This window comes from Astyanax mexicanus, chromosome 12 (genome assembly GCF_023375975.1).
Source record: "Astyanax mexicanus isolate ESR-SI-001 chromosome 12, AstMex3_surface, whole genome shotgun sequence".
NCBI lineage: Eukaryota > Metazoa > Chordata > Actinopteri > Characiformes > Acestrorhamphidae > Astyanax > Astyanax mexicanus.
This window is the reverse complement of record NC_064419.1, coordinates 45,484,908-45,491,676: the sequence shown is the minus strand read 5'-3', so window position 1 is coordinate 45,491,676 and position 6,769 is coordinate 45,484,908. Positions and strand designations below refer to the sequence as shown.

At 32.8% G+C, this 6,769-nt stretch overlaps 1 long non-coding RNA gene across 1 annotated transcript; it reads left to right on the top strand.

Moving 5' to 3' along the window:
- The first annotated feature begins 5,027 nt into the window (after nt 1–5,027).
- On the top strand, nt 5,028–6,592 carry LOC125806142 (uncharacterized). Its single transcript, XR_007441439.1, has 2 exons — nt 5,028–6,198; nt 6,255–6,592. It is a non-coding gene; the product is annotated as an uncharacterized LOC125806142 (long non-coding RNA).
- The last annotated feature ends 177 nt before the right edge of the window (nt 6,593–6,769 follow it).

Below are 6,769 nucleotides of genomic sequence, written 5' to 3'. Positions count from 1 at the left end.
CCCCCCGGGCAGCCCCACCTGCTCTGTCCACTATAAAACCCTACTGCTATATTACTACATTACACACACTCAGCATGACGCGGCATTTTTATATATATAAAAATAATAAAACTGTCACCGTGTGGGAGGAAGTATTTACTCAGCGAAAACATACATATAAAAAATCTACAAAGAAAGTTTATTACTACAGATTTATGGAAGCTTGTTGTCAGCACAAAAAAATAAAACCAAATATCCAGCATATATTTGTTTCTCATTAATAATTAAACAAAATGCTATCTTATTATTTTGAGACACTAAGTCGATATTTTGAGTTATTTTGAGATACTAAGCCGTTATTTAAAAAAAAAAATCTCATTTTTCGACATAAAGTCGATATTTTGATATACAAAGTTTTGAGATAAGTCCTTATTTTTAGATGCTACCTTATAATTTCGAGACTAAGTTATTTTTAGATACTAAGTTGTTTTTTGAGATACTATCTCATTATTTTGAGGCACTACGTCATTATTTCGAGATACAATGTAATTTTGAGATACTTATTCATTATTTTTAGATGCTATCCCATTATTATAAGATACTATATCATTATTTGCAGATACTATCTCATTATTTTAAGAGAATAAGTTATTTTGACATACTAATTTGTTATTTTGAGACAAAGTGATTATTTTAAGAAAGTTATTTAGAGATACTAAGTCGTTATTTTGAGATGCTACACTCTAAGAAATATAAGTACAGATTTGTACTTAAAAGAGTACAAAGCTTGTCGCTGGGGCTGTACCTTATATTGAGGCACAAAAAAGTACCTTTCAGTGAAAGTCCTTTTTTGTACCCATGGTTTTTGTGGCAGTAAAGATCATAAAGATTATAAACGTTATCATCAACTAAATATGGCTCAAAAACTTGATGATCCAAAATTGTCTGGCTTTCAAATTAAAAAATGTGCAATTTAAATATATATAGTTCATTAGTACAGTGATGCAGAATACTGAATGTACCCTTTGGCTGGTTAAATGGTACAAATTTGTACTTATTGCTGTTAGAAATGACTTTGTACTTCAGAGGGAACAAATCTGACCCCGTAAAGACCAATATTGTACCTTTGAGGGTACAATTATAAAGAGTGTACCTTCGAGTACAAAAAAGTACTCATATCGTACCTCTGTTTTTTAGAGTGTATCTCATTTTGAGACAGTCATTAATCTGAAATACAAAGTTTATTTTGAGATACTAAGTTGTTGTTTTAAGATACAATCTCATTGTTTTGAGACACTAAATCAATATTTTGAGACAAAGTGGTTAATCTGAGATACATCGTTATTTTAAGAGACTATGTCCTTATTTTGAGATATTATCTCATTATTTTTTGAGATACTATTTCATTATTTTGAGATACTATATCACTTTTGTGAGAGACTATGTCATTATTTTGAGATACTAAGTCATTAGTTTAAGTAAGTAAGATTTATTTATTAAGCACTATTTAAACAGAAAAAGGGGCTGTACATGGAAAAAAAGGACATATATACATATATACAACTATACATGAGTTTAAAAAGACACTAAGATATTAAAATACTACTTTGATTAAATTGATTAAATATAAAGGTTTACACTTTAAAATCATCAGTATGGAAGGGCTATAAGGAGCTAGGAGGATAAGGAGCTCTGCGGCCTCTTCTGCTGCATGATCAGCAATAAATATTAATTTCTTATATTCTCTACATACTTACCTGATGTAAAACTCTAAAAATCTTGTGCCACTTTTTGAAAGGTATGAGGGCCAAAAGGGACAGTATTCTGATAATGAGCTACATTTAAAAATGCACATAATGAGTTGTGATAATTCATTAAATTCATACATTAAAAATAACATTAATATATATATATATATATATATATATATATATATATATATATATATATATATATATATATATATATATATATATATATATATATTAACAACATTTAATAATACAATGACTTTTGGCAACATTGAGATAATAGTCACCTGTTATATGTATATATAACATATGAACACATTACTACAAGTACAGAGGAGTATTAATCTACACTTTAATGTAGTTTTGTGTATTTTGTACAGATTTCTTTAGTGGGAGGTGAGTTGTTTCGCCTGTTTTGAAGATGCTTTTAATAATTTGGGCATTTGAGTTATTCATTTAGCTATTTTCATCAAAAATATCAAGCTATTTAAACACATCCAAAAATGACCTGTTCATCCATTTATATTGGGATAACCACTCCCCTTTAAGAAAGTAACTTTTGCCATCATCAGTGACATTATAGCTTTTACACTTTTATTTTTAAGGGACTGAAGCCACTTACTGAATGTTCATCAATGAATTATATTAATTTCACCTAATATTTCTCATATTATCTCCATACTTTTCAATCCTAAAGAAGTAAAGCTTAAGCTGGTAAGTATAATAAAATAGTTAAAACAATGAAAAGTCTTAATAAAATGAAATCTAAATACTGAGTGTAAGAAGAGTGTAAGTGAATATATGACTGTACATGTTTTTACAGTTTACAGGACAGGCTTGACTCAGAATAACACTTCATGAGTTACAGATTAATGAGACAGAACAATGGTTCAGACAATCATTGATGCGCACAGTTCAGCATTCTGCATGCACAGCTCATTTTTCACATTATTATTATTTATTATTCAATTACTGGAATAGTATTTTTAAAAAGTTTGTTAGTTTTGTGTGTATGTACAATATTTTTTGTCCATTTTCAGCCTCTTTGTTGTTGACGGGGAAACTCAGAGAATAGCAGACATTTGCCAAAAACACAATCTTATGCAAAAAAGTTTGGGCACCTCTTTAAAAAAACCTTGTACCAATACTCATCAAACATAAGTTGCTTTTAGAAACTATTTTCTACTTCTTGAAAACTTTCTGCAGTGTTCAATTAAAATTATTAAAAATTACTCAGTGTTCTTATTTTTACTCTAGACAGCGTTAATATTAATTTAAACCTTTAACTTAACATCATTAAATTGAATGAAAAAACAGTGAAATATGGTACTGATTTTAGAATAGTTAGAAACACAAATTACACAAACACACACACGAAAAAAAGGGTAAAAGTGACCGCAAAGCACATTGGTAGCAAAGCAATTTCATTTTCAGTTTCAATAAAACTAAATAATCCCACTAAACATTAGACGTCTTATGGACGTGAAGATCATGTCTATATTGCGTCGGTCGGTTCAAGACCAATTCTGTACGTCTACACGACGTGCAAACTAGGTCCGCTATTTGGACGTCTAACTATGACCCCACTTGGACGTCAATATGCAGTTAAACATTTGAACGTCGGACTAGGTCACTTTTTTGGACGTCATGGGGACGTCTAATACAGGTGCAGGAAATTAACATTATTTAAGAATATATTTATTTTTAAATGTATGTCAAAATTGTTGTTATCAATATTGTTAATCACTATGAATATAGATTATTTATGATTAAGCATCATTTATTTCTAATTATTTATTTGAGTATTATATTTTTTATCTATTTAATTAATTAATGAATGTAGGTATTTATTTACGTATGTTTTTATTTTTATTTGGAAATGCAATTTATGTGGAAAATTGTTAAGTTGATTTCAACCAGTCAACGCTACTCTGATTTGCTGAGACCGCACGTCATCATAAACTCCACTCTGATATGCCGAGGCAAAACACGCTAAACATTTTTTGGCTGCTGCAGTAGCTCAGCTCAGCTCAGCTCAGCTCATTCAGTTCAGCTCGCTCAGCTCAGCTCCGCTCCGGACCGGACTCAGCTGCCAAGCTATAAGGTAAGACGATATGTATAAGTTAATGTATTTGTAGTGTTAGTTGTTTTAGCTCTGTGGTCTTAAATCATCTGAACCTGCTGGCGTTGCCTCTCTTCCCAGGCAGTTAGCTAACTAGCTAGCTAGCTAACGATAGCTAAACAGTGGCCATAGTTAAAATGGAATTGGAATTACTTTTGAGAACGACCGTAATGCAAATAATATTTACTGTAACCGAAGCTTTAACGTAGAAGCATTGTCCGGTCATTAAGTCAATGCACTAACCAGAGCTAGGCTGATAAGCCAATCTAAGCTAAATCAAAGAACCGTCTTTGGCTAAATTCGCTAAGCTAGCGTTAAGTTATATAAGTTTGTGGCACCCACAATTAACCTAGGCAACTGGGGGCAATATCAAGTGCATTTTGAATAGCCTGAAGAAGTAAGTTTATGTTAATATTACATAAATAAGGCAATTTAAAATAGTTTGTTGTGGGAAAACATTTATTAAAATAGCTTAATATGATGTGTGAGAATTAAAACAGCACGATAATTCTGGTCAGGTGTTAAATGTGTATTCCCGCCTTTAGCTTAGCGTTAGCTAAGCCATAGCATGAAGAAGTAAGTTTATGTTAATATTACATAAATAAGGCAATTTAAAATAGTTTGTTGTGGGAAAAAAAATATTAAAATAGCTTAATATGATGTGTGAGAATTAAAACGGCACGATAATTCTCATCAGGTGTTAAATGTGTATTCCCGCCTTTAGCTTAGCGTTAGCTTAGCGTTAGCTTAGCGTTAGCTTAGCGTTAGCTAAGCCATAGCATGAAGAAGTAAGTTTATGTGAATATTACATAAATAAGGCAATTTAAAATAGTTTGTTGTGGGACAAAAATAAATGGCCATCTTCAACATTTTCTGAGATTTCTAATTTGTCTTTTTCTACTTGTGCAGATGGAGTCATGAAATGTGACGGGACAGCCACCGAGGACTTCATACTTCGGAGCATCTCAAACATGCACCACAAAGACGTGGAGGACACACCGCTGTCTCTCAGGACCTAGAATCTTAATGAAAGTATAATGATGTTAAGGGAAGGTGTAATGGAAAGGTGTAATGTAAAGTTGTAATGGTGTTAAGGGAAGGTGTAGTGGAAAGGTGTGATAGTGTTGAGGGAAGGTGTAATAGTGTTGAGGGAAGGGGTAATGTTAAAGGTGTAATAGTGTTGAGGGAAGGGGTAATGTTAAAGGTGTAATAGTGTTAAGGGAAGGTATAATATTGTTAAGGGAAGGTGTAATGCAGGGGTCTCAAACTCATATTTGCCGAGGGCCACATTGACATATTGGCTGTCCTCTGAGGGCCAGATGTAACTTATAAATATAAGAAAATGTAACCAGATGTAATATAAAATGAATGTAATTACTCCTTAATGTTAAATAACTCTCAATATACTATTTATTCAATCAAATATTACAGTTGCATGGAAAAATGTTTGCTTGTTGCTCTATTAACATAAATCCTTTTAATTTGTCATGTTATGAAATCCAAAAACTCCATCAATCAAGAACCAAACTATTCAAGTGAATAGAAATTACATCAAGTACAAGTTATATTAACTTTGATCAAAACGTTTGATACTGAAATAAGGCTTAATAAATATAAAATCAAAAATTGTGAGCTGTGACAGATTTAGCATTTCCTCAGATTTAGCAGTTCCTCATCCAACCACTAGTCGGAGCTGCAGCTGCAGCACCACAAGCCCGCAGTCTTTGCTTAGTCAGAGCTACAGCCCAGCCACGGGCTACAGGACTCAGCTGAGCCAGTCTGGAGCGTTTTGAAATTTTTTAAGTTCTTCTGTGTATGAAATAAAATAACCCCACTAACCGGATAATACAGCTCTCTACAGTTCATCTTTCAGCCCAAGCAGCTAACAGCAGCAGTTTAGAGCAGCGTCACGGAGGCACTGCTGGGATTACATTATAAACAGGTCAGTTAGCGCGCTGCTAACCTCAGGATGTTTATAACTACGGAGTTTAGTGGACACACCACGGCTGCAAGGTTAGACTGTTGAAGGCTACTGAAGACTACTAAAGCAGGCAACGCAGCGTAAGCAAAAAAAAAAAAAAAAAACACACACACACACCAAAATACAAGTTAAGATAAAATATGAAAACGAACATAATAAAGCATAAATAATTAAATTGAATTGCGGGCCAGATGTATGTTTATTTTGTTAACCCGTGAGGGGCCGTATGAAACCGCGTGGGCCGGTACTTTGAGACCCCTGGTGTAATGTAAAGGTGTAATAGTGTTGAGGGAAGGTATAATATTGTTAAGGGAAGGTGTAATGTTAAAGGTGTAATAGTTTTGAGGGAAGGTGTAATGTTAAAGGTGTAATAGTGTTGAGGGAAGGTATAATATTGTTAAGGGAAGGTGTAATGTTAAAGGTGTAATAGTTTTGAGGGAAGGTGTAATGTTAAAGGTGTAATAGTTTTGAGGGAAGGTGTAATGTTAAAGGTGTAATAGTGTTGAGGGAAGGTATAATATTGTTAAGGGAAGGTGTAATGTTAAAGGTGTAATAGTTTTGAGGGAAGGTGTAATAGTGTTGAGGGAAGGTGTAATGTTAAAGGTGTAATAGTGTTGAGGGAAGGTATAATATTGTTAAGGGAAGGTGTAATGTAAAGCTGTAATAGTTTTAAGGGAAGGTAAATGTTTAGTGAAATTGTTATGGTGTGAATCTAAGGTGTATGTTATGTTGATGTAAAATAAAGGCATTAACCCCAAATGAGATTTACTCATTATGTTTATTATTATATTAATGTTTCCCCAAACAGAAAGGGTCAATTTAAAATCAACAGTGGTAAGATGGGGGTAATTAATTTATCCCTTGCTTTTACTGGTTCTTTGCAGGTTGACATGTTTTGGAAAAAGTGAGAGGGTTGAAATTCAATTTATTTGTAAA